The sequence below is a fragment of the Solanum dulcamara genome, chromosome 6 (genome assembly GCF_947179165.1).
Source record: "Solanum dulcamara chromosome 6, daSolDulc1.2, whole genome shotgun sequence".
NCBI lineage: Eukaryota > Viridiplantae > Streptophyta > Magnoliopsida > Solanales > Solanaceae > Solanum > Solanum dulcamara.
Genome location: NC_077242.1, coordinates 29,187,807 through 29,203,177, shown reverse-complemented (window position 1 = coordinate 29,203,177; position 15,371 = coordinate 29,187,807). Strand labels below are relative to the sequence as shown.

At 39.1% G+C, this 15,371-nt stretch overlaps 1 pseudogene; it reads left to right on the top strand.

Annotated features, from left to right (window-relative positions):
- Positions 1–7,628: 7,628 nt before the first annotated feature.
- LOC129893640 (5S ribosomal RNA) lies at positions 7,629–7,748 on the top strand (annotated as a pseudogene).
- The last annotated feature ends 7,623 nt before the right edge of the window (positions 7,749–15,371 follow it).

Genomic DNA, 15,371 nt, shown 5'->3' with positions numbered 1-15,371 from the left:
TCTGTCAGCCTATCTACCATAACCCATATAAACTCATACTTTCGTAGAATGCGAGGTCAGCCTATACTATAATCCCATATTAACTACTTTTCATTTCTGAGTTGGGATTTCCATTTCCTGTAATAGGCTATCAAGCTTCTGATGCTCAATTCTGTTTAAGCTATTGTACAATTCCTCTTAATCCAACTATAACACTTTAGGCATGTTATACTGCACTTTTACTCAGATCTTCTCTCTAGTTCTCTTATCACACATCATATTATAATCTTTACACAAACGTGTGTAGGTGATTAAAGCAGGCCAGAAAATGCCTTAGCTCCGCTATACTTGTCTCTTTGGTCACACTTGTTTTGCTTTCTTCACTTACTCTTAAGTTATCTTATATTCTACCTTAGGAGAAACTTCTTATCCTTCCTCTTGTGCTATTTGTATGTCGCTATATCAGTAGCCAATAACTCTGTTGCCAACATTTTGACCTTTAGTCAGGTATAGCCTTCTATCCTTTAAAATACTTTTAAGTTACTCAGTGTTATTCTCTTGTAGTATTCATCTCACCCATTCTATAATGTCATACCGTTTGAGGTCTTTACCAATAATTTCCCAGCATTGTCTCAAATATCACCTTGGCTTCTATCCATTTATTGCTGGCTTTTAGATCTTGTTAGCTCGTACTAGTATGGGGTCTCACTTAAAGTTTAATTATTCATATTAACATGTTGTAATGTCAATTGATTTCATCTCATGCTTGTATTTCTCATATCCGCTTCCCCCCTTTAGGGTGTATCCACAACATTGTCTGTTTATTTTCAACTTTTCAAAAGCATATGAGTCTTTTCCCTACATATTTGGAATATTGCACCATATTCATATCTTCCTCTCTACCACCTATAATTTAGGTTACCCATGTACGAAACGTTAATACAATCGAGAGGTACTTAACAATTCTCGATATATAAATAGTGGTACTCGAGTAGTATCCTTAGGGTAGCAATGCATTCAAGCCACATTCTATTTATCCCAATCAGTAATTACCCAGTGTTTATAATCGTCTCAAATTCTCCATTCAGGAGCATTTACACTCTAATGACCCATGCTTCGAGCTTCATCATAACACTAGCCTTATCCCATCAGAATTAACTTCCAAAGCATACTATGAACTTATAGCTCATTCTTTCTTCTCTTTTTTGACCTATTTCTGGGAAATTTTGGGCAGAGTTTCCTCTATATTTCTTACTATCTCAACACCTACACGCAGAAAATGCTAACAGTGCCTCATAGGGCCAACATATATATTCAAGTAATATTACATTACAGCCACATAGGGCTCCCAATATCAATAACAGTATAAAATAATGGACTTACCTCGCATGCTCAACTCAAACTGCACCTATTACACTGCCCTATGTAATTTTCCTTTCTATTTTTAACTTTACATGCCAATCGCACTTCAATACCTCACCTAATATATCACCTTCGTACCTTTGCTTACCTGCGTGCTTTGTAACTTCCAATATCATCAGTTACTTTCTTCTATCGATGTTGTCCTCCTACTGAAATCACAGGTTAGTATGAGGAATTTCATTCCCTATTACTCGGATCTATCGCACGATCTTAGATATGAAAGAAAGGTAACATCCTAAATGTCCTGTAGCCTCTTGTTTATAGATGTGGTGCACAACACACTGATAAACAAGACTCTACTAGATACAGTCTATAGATATTCCAAGGATGAATTGCTCTGATCCCACTTCTATCATCACCAAACCCCGTGGGCTGCGACTTGAGTCCGACCTGGACCCCCGTATATGTATCTATTATACATAATCAAGTTGAACCGTGTGTGATGTGATACTATACATAAAAACCCAAATGGGTCAAAACCATTTTCATATACTTGTAGCCTCTTTCACCTATATCATAATATGAAAGGGTACGCAACTCGACAAGGCTGCCCTGACATAAAAACATTTACAACTCATTGAATAGTCTCAATTGGAACAAACTTAGAAATAACCCACACTCACATGTCTACAGACCTCTAAGAGTATTAACTGTATCATATGGTAGGATAGTACCCCCGCTATACCCCTGAATAAACAAATATATTGTCATGACCCAACCCCGTAGATCACGACTGGGGTACGACCTGAACCCCCGTACACATATCTATCAGTTGTGGTCATATTGAACTTTAAATAAGGCAATATAATGTAACAAAGCCCCACTGGGCGATAACATTTTCATAAACCTGTAGCCCTTTTCATTTGTATCACAATATGAAAGGGCACGCAAGCCGACAAGGCTACCATAACGTAATATCATATATCATATATCATGTAGACCCAGCTGAATCAAACTGACATACACAACCCACATATACATGTCTGCAGACCTCTAAAAAAATTAACGACAATATATGGCAGGACAAGGCCCCTGTCGTACCCCTGAATAGATAAAACTCTTTTAAACATCCATGGTTCGTATCAAAACTAGGCTCCAAGACAATGGAGTCTTTTCCAACTGAGCTTGAATGGAATCCTAAGTTGACGGACTCCCAAACTTGTACCTGTACCTGCGGGTATGAAACACATCCCCCCAAAGAAAGGGAGTCAGTACGACATATGTACTGAGTATGTAAAACATAACATAATACAACTAGAAGCGTATCTGAAGTAGAAAAGCAGGGGATAAAATGTAAAAATTGGAAACTTGTACCTGTACTCTGTGAATCATGAAAGCATGCACGCTCAAATTATACAATATAGCCGGCCCTTTCAGGGGTCCGGTGAATCATATCTATAGGATCGTCATAGGCCTAGCGCCATTACCACCTTATTGCAACACCTCATCATATATATATATATATACGTACGTACCCAATCCTCTAATGAAGGGCTCGATTGACAATGCAGTGAGTTATGAACGAACGGACTTGGCTCGGGACTCGGTTAAAAAAGTTTTACAGTATACATGAGTAGAGTAGTGAGTAACTATATGCAATTCAAATCATTATCAGAGACTCGATAGAATAAGAAAGTTGAGCATTTGTTTGAGGACCCGAGTAACGAAGTAGTCATCTCGAGCATCCTCTAAATGCCATTATGGGCTGTCTCAAAAGTAATCTCGGGTGCCCTAGACGTGTATTAACGTAGGGCCAAATCATTTATGGAATTAAGCAGATAGTCTCGTGTAGTCTTTATGACTCAGATGTTGTACATTTGGTACCTCTTTAACGTATAGAAGTTTCCAGGAAAATAGTCCAACTACTATCAGAGTTCGGTATTCAAATGTAAACAGGAGATGCTAAGGATGGATTTACCCCGGAGCTCAGATCATATTCAACTTACAACTAAGAAAACGACATGCCCAAAAGAAGAAAGAGAATAAGCTCTATATAGTGTGTACTTTCCCTCAGGTGATCTACATATACATATTTCGTACCCAGCCCATCATGGGGATCGGTGAACCACTATGGCATCGTAATCTCATTTTCGTATCAAATACATCTCAATGGAAAGGAGAGGTAGCTTCTCACATACTATATTCTAACACATAGAAGCCCTACTAGGCAATACTTAATCTTTACAAGAACTCTAATACTGAACAGTGGATAGGGGTTATGAGGCATACTTGGAATTCTGGGAATGGAATTATCCCCACATGGAAATGAAGATAGTTGTATGCACTTATACCAAAAACATGCCAAAAGAAAGTTCCACATACCTCGTCTGAATTATTCCTTATCTTATTTACCTCGCCATCCTTTTAACCTATTGAACATGAAAGTAACATGAATATAAACCCCTCTTAAGTTTCCAACACCCTAGGTTACACCTTAGTATTAATGGAATCTATTTCCTTAGTCGTTTCCCCGACTAGTTCTGTTATTTGCTAAGGCATCGCCAAAAATTGGGCAGCACCTCCCCTATAATGTGCCCTATCCAAATTTCCAATTAGGTCCCTAAGACCTACATCCAACCAAAAACAACAACCGGCAGCAATTCACACCAACAATATACAACAGAAACTCCAAACGACTTATTCAAAAATATGATATCACAATAGGGCGTCTAGCTTTTATTTTGTAACGCCTTTAATTATACGGAATGGGGGATCATGTGGATTCAAACAGAATCACACTAACCCACATTAGAACATATTTAGACCATGTAACGACACATCACACCCCTGCAACAACAACTCACAAGAACAACGCCTTACTTTGACGACAATTCGACTATAGTGACTCCAATTTAGTTTATTCCGAACGTCAAGTGTTTCTATGCCATTTTCACACTTCCAGCCACCTATAGGTAGTTTAAAACACTCCATAACAACACCATAGACTCCAAATTAAAAGTAGAAACCTTACCTTACCTGAAATTGGCCAAAATTGTCAAATCGCCACTCGGAACTTCTTTAAACGCGCTGAAATTGAGCGGGCTGTTTGTATGACTTCCTCACTGCATCAAATTGAAATTTTAGGTTATTAAACACCAATATACAACTTAGGGACACTCCAAATAATTAATTCATGGAATGAAACCCGGAATCTTACCTCCAATAGGCCTAACCCGTAGCCCCTCTCTCTTGTCTCCAACATTTTTCTCTTCTTCTTTCTTCTAAGTTTCCAATTGTAATGCTGATGTTTTGGTTCCGGAAATATATTAAAATACATATATACATATCCACATGATTAAGGAACACCGTAGATAATTAATTCACTGAAGAAAAATCGAGAAACTTACCTTTAAGCTTCCAAAGCCATGGCTGCCTCTCTCTCACGTTTTTTCTCTATGTTTTGGACTGATTTTTGTGTTCAAAATGACTTAAGAGTCATTAAAATACATATATATGGTCCCTTAGGAAGTGACACGTGTTATCTTCTAAGGGTGACACGTGTCAAGCCCTTATTGGGCCACAGATCCACCCTTAGCCTCCAAGGCTGCCACGTGTCCTTGGTTGGGCCCACCCCAAAGTAGGTGGGTTACCTACTTGAACCCAAGCAGGTGGGTCACCTTCTTCCATGTGGAACTTCCCTAGGCTGCCATGTTCCACCTCCTTTTGCTGCCATGTGTCGCCTTCTCCTTTCCCCCGTGTATTCGTAATCTCGTCTTATTTTAAGAGTCGATGTAATCCATACTACGTAAGCTTGATATATCCTTAAGTAGCTCAAGTGTATAAGACTTTTAACTTAGTAGCTTACGTAGGTAAATCGAGTCTTATGTCTCATTTTGTTTTAGCCTCCAACTATTTTCGGATTCTCACGACTCTATTTCTAACCTTCCCTTTCATGAGGTATCACATTCCTGTTTCCTTTGAGTTATTTAATGTGTGTGGATAGTAGGGGTCTCATGGCTACTTCCAAGAAGATTAGGGACATGTTTCAAGGTTCAAAAGTGTGGGGTGTAACATCCTTCCCCCCTTTAGAACATTCATCCCCGAATGTTAAACAAAATCTCCTTTAGAACTTTATACAGAGTATTGGGAGGTTGTTTGCTCTTGTTATAATACATACTCCCACCTGAGTGGGTAATATACATATTTGAGGAGTTGGGGTTACCTGTAGACATCGGTAAATAGGTACGAATACTTGTGTTTCCTGTCATCTTCAATTTCTCAGGTCATCCCTTTTTCTGGTTTTGATTTTGCCACAGTATCTTGACGGAAGGTACATCTTTAATATACAATATTCTAGTTTGCCGATCTAAGATGGTGATAGGTTTTTGTTTCCTTGCAGGATTCCATCTCCTGGACCTCATCTATGGAATATACCCTGGGTGGCTCGTCAGTATCTTTGCGAAGCATTCCTATCTGATGGACTGGGCGTATAGTTTCCAAATGAGGTGGTAAGTTCAACTTACCAGCCACTACCCACATTATGAGTAACTTGATACAGTCTAATATATATGGGTTAAGTTCCCTTTTCTGGGTGACTCCGTTATAAACATTCAATCATCAATTTGAACTTTGAATGGTGATATTGATTATCTGTACATCACTTCATCCGACTCTGGGTTGTTAGTCAATAGTTTTCTTAATCCTTTTTGGCCTACCAACTTAGTCTTTTTCCCCAATAGGGGGACTTATACACTTTGCCATACAATATCTTGTAGGGGGTCATCTGAATGCTAGAATGGTAGCCCTTCTCGTAGGCAAATTCAATAAGTGGTAGGCGATCGTCTCAGTTACTCTTAACACCAACCATATTAGTCCGCAATATATCTTCTAATGTCTGATAGTATGCTCAGTCTATTCAGCAGATCGAGGGAAAAACTGGGGTACTAAGACCTACCTATGTTTCTGATATCTTCTTGGACTGATGTCCAAATGTTAATCTTAATTGAAGTTCTTCCATCTAAGATATTAGCTGGGGAAACCTCACGGAACCTTACTACTCCATGTTGTATAACTCCACCTAATATTAGTTGCATAGGTGCTCTTGATTGGAAGCAAATGGGCTGATTCATTAGCCTACTCACAATAACCCATATAGCACCCTACTCTTATAGAGTACAAAATAGGTTCATAACGATGTTGATAATTTGGGAACCGTTAGCCTCGTATAGTCCTTCTCGACTCTTTTCAGAACTTTAACTAGCATTCAATCTTTTGGGTCCTTCTTCCCCCTTTTGTTTCCAATCCTTAGGGTTGGATATCGAATAATGCTGCAGTCCCCTCATATAATGGCTCTCGTAGTCGTTCTTTTGTTTTTCCAGCATAATCTGGTATAATTCCAAAAGAGTTTTGGCATAGAAGCTCGCTATCCCGTAGTAACCAGCTAGTTCAGTCAGTTTTACTTAAACTCTTTCACCATTTCCTTTACCTCCGCTTGTAATCCTCTAAACCCATTATCTTGTGTCATTCTTTACCTTTACAAGAATATGAGAGGGTACAAGAAGTATCCTAGCGTTACCTCGCTAGTCCTCATGTTTTACCCAGCCTTTTTCCCCCTTATCCTACACTTGATGTCAGGGTAGATCTTTGGTCCACTCGTGGACATGTCTTACTCCACCCATAGCACTAATTCCATCTCGGTAATTTGTCTTAACCTATCTTTGTGTCTCTCGATAGTCAATTACAACTTAAGCTCCCTTGCCTAGGATAATAGCTGTGGGGACTCTGTAAGGTCCTACCACTCTTTTACTCTACAATTTTACACCTTCTCGGCAGAGTAGGTAACCTTTGATCGAAGGAGAAGGGACTAACATCGTTAATCCACAAGTAACATTCCCTCCAGATTCATCTGGCGCTGGAGTACGAAGTGAGTCTTATAGTCCTGGTCATATTGTGGAATTTTCGACCTTAGGTATTGCTTCCTGTCATTCGTAAATTACATCAGCGGGCACCCTTACCTTTTGGGTTTTGCTTTTTTGCCCTCAGAGTTGGCTACCAAGTGGTGTCGAAATTCCCTCGCCCACTGGCCCATATAGTCATTCTACGATTTTCTTCTCATTAATTGGTTCTATATTGAAGAGCTGTGGCATTTGAGTGTGTCGTCAGTTAGCAATTAGCTAATCCTTCTTGTTTTGCTTAAGCCCTTATTACAATTGCCTTAACGTATCTTATAATACTCTGGGTACATAATCTCATATCGTTTCTCCATCGCTAGTTCAGATTCTTCTATCTAGCGCGATCATACCAGCACTAACGCATTAAGTTCCATTAGAATTTCGAAGTTAAGCGTGCTAGGGAGAGAGTAATATTGGGATGGGTGACCCCCCTGGGAAGTCTTCATGTCGCGTTTCATTGTAATCCTTGCTATAATATGTGGGGCACTCAATTTAGCTCCAAATTTACCTTAGTGCTGTCTCACGAGTCTTTATGTCTTGCCTTGTCCTTACCTTTGTTATCTTGCAGCCGGCATAGGGGTAGATCCTTTAATTCCACTATGGCCACGTCCCCCCTTTTTATACGCACCCATTCATTAGGGTGGGCTATTAAGTAGCTCTAAAGTTCACTCGTATAGTGACCTTTGGAGCCGCTTTGATTTTTGGCCATTATTAGCTGGCATAGCTTTTAAAGGAATTTGACATATAAGCTCCCCTATCTTCTATTCACTTTGTGTTTTCCTCATTTGCTACCACAGGAGGCTTTCTATTCCTTTTTCCTTGGTTATATATCTATCGCAACATCATTTGTGACCAACTCTATAGCCGACATTTTGGCTCTTTGGTCTAGCATGTTGTCATTATCCTTTGTAGTGTTTCTTGAGTCATTCGATATCCTTTCATGGTTACACTATTTTTTTTTGGACGCAGTCGCCTTCTAGTGTTATGTTGTTCAAGGCCTCGGCACAACTCTTTAACACTGCCTTATGTAGCACTTTAGCTTCCATCCCATTATTGGTGGCTTTCGGACCTTCCTAGTTTGGTTCGGCAAGGTATCCTATTTGAAGTTTAAGCATCCATCTTAAATATGTTGCCATATCGATTGCCTTCACCTTACTTTTGCCACTTTCTCAATAACTTCCCCCCTTTAGAGGGTACTCGTACTTTCCTCTGTTTGTACTTATAGTCATTCCAATTTCAATTAGGCAGTGTTATTATTCTAACGATAACTATTCCAGGTTTTCTCGAAGTAGAAGCTTTGTCCCAACCTATATCTTTTGTTTCTTGGGACGAACGTAAGTTGCACCATTTATTCCCTAAGTTTGCCATCTTTGTCTTTTAAGGGTTCCCCTATCTTTGGGGCGACGTTGTGCACACGCGGTTATTCCTTTATATCTTAAGCTCTATACTCTTACTGCATACTCAACACAGGCTTTTAACTTAGTCAACGTGTACTAAGTGCGCCTTATTAGTGGTCCTACTTTATCCCTGCATCCTCGTATCACACTGTTCAATTCAAATTGAAATATCCCCCTTTTAGTTCATACATATATTCAGTTCCTGACATCTCTTTGAGGTGCTTCTGTTAGAATTTCTTTCCCCAATTAGTCAGTGGAGAACTATAAACAGCTATCATAAATCAATTTCCAACCATTGTTGGAAGAAATCAAAACCTCTTAAACATCACAGTACTTATTTTAGTACTTTACCTACCTGGTCTCCTTCTGAGTTTATCCTCGAGCTATGAACAACTCATCTGATTTACAATTAGGAGTTGAGGGCTTGATATTTTTTCAAAAAGAGTGAAACTTATTCACGGGACATCTTATCCTTTATCCTGAGCCCTCTGTTTATATTCCTACAGTACAAATACAGCTGGAGATACCGTAGTCGAACATTCTACTTAAATAAGCTTTTGTTCCTCCGAAATAAAATTCTTCAAGTGAAAAGGGTGCCCTTTATCGGCAACCTGAAGGATACTTCTTACAGCTTTAGTTAAACACAGTAGGGGTACTTGGTATCAATTTTTAAGGCATACTAAAAGTCTATGCTTCATTTCCTTTTCTTGTCCTAGAAAATTTTTGGCAGAGTTTCCTCTACACTAGTTACTATCCCAAAACCTGTACGCAAAAAATATCAACAATGTATCATAGGGCCAACATATATATATATATATATATTCATATCCTATCACAGCCGTACAAGGCTGTCAATATCATCTCATATCGCAGCCACACAGGGCTTTCAATGTCAATAATAATACAAAAATACTGGACTTACCTCATATATCCAACTTCAAACTGCATCTGTTGCACTTCCTGTCTGATTTCCTTTATGGTTTCAACTTTACATTTCAATATTACTTCAATACCTTACCCGATGGATATCTTCTATGCCTTTTCTTTACTTACCTACGTGCTTCGTAATGTCCCATGTCGTCAATCACTTCCTTCGGTTGATGTCGTCCTTCTGTTAAGATCCAAGGTTAGTATAAGGAATTTTCCTATTACTCGGATCTATAGAACGATCTTAGATGTAGAAGAAAGGTAACACCCTAAATATCCTGTAGCTTTCTGTTTATAGATGTGGCGCGTAACACATCGATAACCAAGACTCTACTAGACACGGTCTGTAGATAATCTAAGGACGAACTGCTCTGATACCACTTCTGTCATGACCCAACCCAGTAGGTCGCGATTGAGGTCCGACCTGGACCCCCCATACACATATCTATCAGCAGTGGTCACATTGAACTATAAATAAGGCAATATCATATAACAAAGCCCCACTAGGCGATAACATTTTCATAAACCTATAGCCCTTTTCATTTGTATCACAATATGAAAGGGCACGCAAACCGACAAGGATGCCATAACGTAATAGCATATATCATATATCATGTAGACCCAGCTGAATCAAACTGACATACACAACCCACATATATAAGTTTGCATACCTCTAAAAATATTAATGACAACATATGGTAGGACAGGGCCCCTGCCATACCCCTGAATAGACAAAACACTTTTAAACATCCATGGTTCGTATCAAAACTAGGCTCCGAGACAATGGAGTCTCTTCCAATTGAGCTTGAATGGAATCCTAAGATGATGGACTACCAAACATGTACTTGTACCTGCGAGTATGAAACGCAGCCCCCCGAAGAAAGAGGGTCAGTACGACATATGTACTGAGTATGTAAAACATAACATAATACAACTAGAAGCGTATCTGAAATAGAGAAGTAGGGGATAAAATATCAAAATTGGAAACCTGTACCTATACTCTGTGAATCATGAAAGCATGCATGCTCAAATTATATAATATAGCCGGCCCTTTCAGGGGTCCGGTGAATCATATCTATAGGATCATCATAGGCCCGGCGCTATTACCACCTTATTGCAATACCTCATCATCATATATATATACGTACGTACCCGACCCTCTAATGAAGGGCTCGGTGGACAATGTAGTGAGTTGTGCATGAACGGACTAGGCCCAGGACTCAGTGAAAGAAGTGTTACAGTATACACGAGTAGAGTAGTGAGTAACTATATGCAATTCAAATCATTATCAGAGACTCAATAGAATAAAAAAGTTGAGCTTTTGTTTGAGGACCCGAGTAATGAAGTAGTCATCTCGAGCGTCCTGTAAATGCCATTATGGGTTGTATCAGAAGTAATCTCGGGGACCCTAGACATGTATTAACGTAGGGCCAAATTATTTATGAAATCAAGCACATAGTCTCGTGTAGTCTTTATGACTCGGATCTTGTACATTTGGTACCTCTTTAACGTATAGAAGTTTCCAGGAAAATAGTTCAACTACTATCAGAGTTCGGTATTCAAAAGTAAATAGGAGATGCTAAGGATGGAGTTACCCCGGAGCTCAGATCATATTCAACTTACAACTAAGAAATGGACATGCCCAAAAGAAGAAAGAGAATAAGCTCTATATAGTGTGTACTTTCCCTCAGGTGATCTACATATACATATTTCGTACCCGGCCCATCATGGGGCTCGGTGAACCACTATGGCATCGTAATTTCATTTTCTTATCACATACATCTCAATGGAAATAAGAGATAGCTTCTCACACACTACATTCTAACACATAGAAGCCCTACTAGGCAATACTTAATCTTTACAGGAACTCTAATACTGAACAGTGGATAGGGGTTATGAGGCATACTTAAAATTCTGTGAATGGAATTATCCCACACTTCATATAAAATTCCCTTAAGGCTAAACATTGCCAAAAGGAAAGAAAGATAGTTGTACGCACTTATACCAAAAACATGCCAAAAGAAAGTTGCACATACCTCGTCTGAATTATTCCTTATCCTATTTGCCTCGCCGTCCTTTTAACCTATTCAACATGAAAGTAACATGAATATCAACCCCTCTTAACTTTCCATCACCCTAGGTTACACCTTAGTATTAATGGAATCTATTTCCTTAGTCGTTTCCCCGACTAGTTCTGTTATTTGCTAAGGTGTTGCCGAATATTGGGCAGAACCTCCCCTATAATGTGCCCTATCCAAATTTCCAATTAGGTCCCTAAGACCTACAGCCAACCAAAAACAACAACCGGCAGCAATTCACACCAACAATATACAACATAAACTCCAAACGACTTATTCAAAAATACGATATCACAATAGGGCGTCTAGCCTTTATTTTGTAATGCCTTTAATTATACGCAACGTCATGTGGATTCAACCAGAATAAACCTAACCAACATTAGAACATATTTAGACCCTACAATGACACATCACATCCCTGCAACAGAAACTCACAAGAACAACGCCTTACTTTGACGACAATTCGACTATAGCGACTCTAATTTAGTTTATTCCGAACGTCAAGTATTTCTATGCCATTTTCACACTTCCAGCCACATATAGGGCGTGTAAAAAACTCCATAACAACACCATAAAGTCCAAATTAAAAGGATAAACCTTACCTTACCCGAAATTGGCCAAAATTGTCAAATCGCCACTCTGAACTTCTTTAAATGCGCTGAAATTGAGCGGGCTGTTTGTATAACTTCCTCGCTTCCCCAAATTGAAATTTTAGGTTATTAAACACCAATATAAAACTTAGGGACACTCCAAATAATTAATTCATGTAACGAAACCCGGAAGCTTACCTCCAATAGGCCTAACCCGTAGCCCCTCTCTCTTGTCTCCAACGTTTTTCTCTTCTTCTTTCTTCTAAGTTTCCAATTGTAATGCTGAAGTTTTGATTCCGTAAATATATGAAAATACATATATACATATCCACATGATTAAGGAACACCGTAGATAATTAATTCACGGAAGAAAAATCGAGAAACTTACCTTTAAGCTTCCAAAGCCATGGCTGCCTCTCTCTCACATTTTCTCTCTATGTTTTGGACTGATTTTTGAGTTCCAAATGACTTAAGAGTCCTTAACATACATATATATGGTCCCTTAGGGAGTGACACGTGTCATCCCCTAAGGGTGACATGTGTCAAGCCCTTATTGGTCCACAGATCCACCCTTAGCCTCCAAGGCTGCCACGTGTCCTTGGTGGGGCCCACCCCCACGTAGGTGGATCACCTACTTGACCCCAAGCAGGTGGGTCACCTACTTCCACATGGAACTTTCCTAGGCTTCCACGTGGCACCTCCTTTTGCTGCCACATGTTGCCTTCTCCTTTCCCCCGTGGGTTCGTAATCACATCTTGTTTTAAGAGTTGATGTAATCCGTACTACGTAAGCTTGATATATCCTTAAGTAGCTCAAGTGTATAAGACTTTTAAATTAGTAGCTTACGTAGGTAAATCGAGTCCTACAACTCATTTTGTTTAGCCTCCAACTCTTTCCGAATTCTCACGACTCTATTTCCAACCTTCTCTCTCACGAGGTATCACATTCTTCTTTCCTTTAAGTTGTTTAATATGTGTGGATAGTAGGGGTCTCATGGCTACTTCCAAGAAGATTAGGGACAAATTTCAAGGTTCAAAAGTGTGGGGTGTAACATATATACACTGGAAGAGTATTACCAAAAACTAGGCTCTGATATAATGGAGCTTTTCCCCAGAACTGCTAAGTGGAGTCCTAGGCTGGCGGATCCCCAAAGCGCGCGTCTGTACCTGTGGGCATGAAATGAAGCCCCCTCGAAAAGAGGGGGTCAGTATGACATATGTACTGAGTATGTAAAGTTCAAAACATCATAAGGAGATCACAACTGATATAGGGATATAGGGGGAAAGTATAACATCTAATAAAGTACAGTACCTGCATCTTAGGACATATAGTCATATAAATTCTCATACACTATACCCGGCCCTCTAGTGAACTTGATGTCTTAATCGTTTCATCATTAACATGTCATCATATCCTCATATATTGTACCCAACCCTTTATGGGACTTGGTCATACCCAGCCCTTTATGGGACTCGGTCGTACCAGACCCTTTATTGGACTTGGTGAATAATCATGTCATCGTATATCATACCCGACCCTTTATAGGACTTGTTCATACCCAGACCTTTGTGGGAATAGGTCTTACCCATCCCTTTATAGGACTTGGTGAATAATCATGTCATCGTATATCGTACCCGGCCCTTTATGGGACTCGGTGGAAAATGTATTAACAGCATACACGAATAGAGTAGTGAGTAACCATATGCAATTAACTCATCATCTGAGACTCGATATAACAATTGTCATGACCTATCATTTGAGGATCAAAATGATCATCATCTCAAGTATCCTCTAAATGCCATTAGGGCCATATCAAATGGAGTCTCGGGAATCATAGACTTTTATTAAGATAATGCTAAACATCTTATGAAATCAGAGACCCTTATCATCACAGAGTCTTTAGAAATATGAGCTTACGTACTCAGTCACTACTCAACATATAGAAGGCTCGAGGGTAGTAGTTCATCTACTTTAGGACTTCGAGCATTCAGGTTAGGACTTCTAGTATTCAAGAGTGAAATCGAGTCATGACTTATGTCCTAAACTTATGGATGGAACTCTCTCTAAACTCATATCATATATCAATTCACTTACATTTAAGACATTCTAAAGGAAAGAAGAGATAAGCTTTACATGTACTACTTTTCATTGTGTCGACGACTTACAAGGCAATAGCTTAACTATTGTAGGAGTTTGAACATCGAGAAGTGAATAAGATTTACGAACCATACTCGGGGTTCTATGTATGGAATTATTCCAACATTACATATTAAATCCACTTAAGACTAAGACATGCCAAAAAAAGAAGAGATAGGCATTACATACCTCTTATCGGTTGCTTTTAACCCAGCTTGTCTCGTCATCCTCTAGACCTATTTAACATGAAGGTAATACTAATATTAATAACCTTTAACTTTCTAGATTTTAAATCCACAACTAAGAACCCTTAGAAATCAATTCCTTATTCACCTTTCTTGACTAGTCTCGACTAGTCTACTAGTTAGTTAGAAGTTAACAGAATTCGGACAGCATCTCCTCTTTAACTTACCCTATCCAAACTTCCTATTAAATTTAAATTAGTAAATCCAACCAACAACAACAACCAGCAGCCAATACACAATTATACCACCTCAATATCACACCAAACAAGTCCCAAATAGCCTGCTCAAAACTATGACTCCAAAATATGGTTTTCGATCTGTATTTTGTAAAATCATAACCACACAAAATGGGGTGACATGTGGATGAAAACAGCAGCATTTATACCCATATTTAGACATGTTTCCATCCCTGCAACACCACAAAATAATTCCCAATACGACACTACAATAACAATGACACTAGTTACATTTTAAGCCACTAGAATACATCAAAACAGTCCCTACACGACCTACAACTTCCTTCAGCCATAACGTCTATATTCTCATGTATCCAACTCATGTTTACACACCCATAACATGATTAAACACTTGACCAAATGTAGGAGGAGAGAATCAAACCTTACCTTGCTAAAAAATTCCCTTGAAAGCTCCTTAACGCTCTGAAAACTGATGGGCTATTCGTCGCCCTATTTTGCTTCCACAAAAA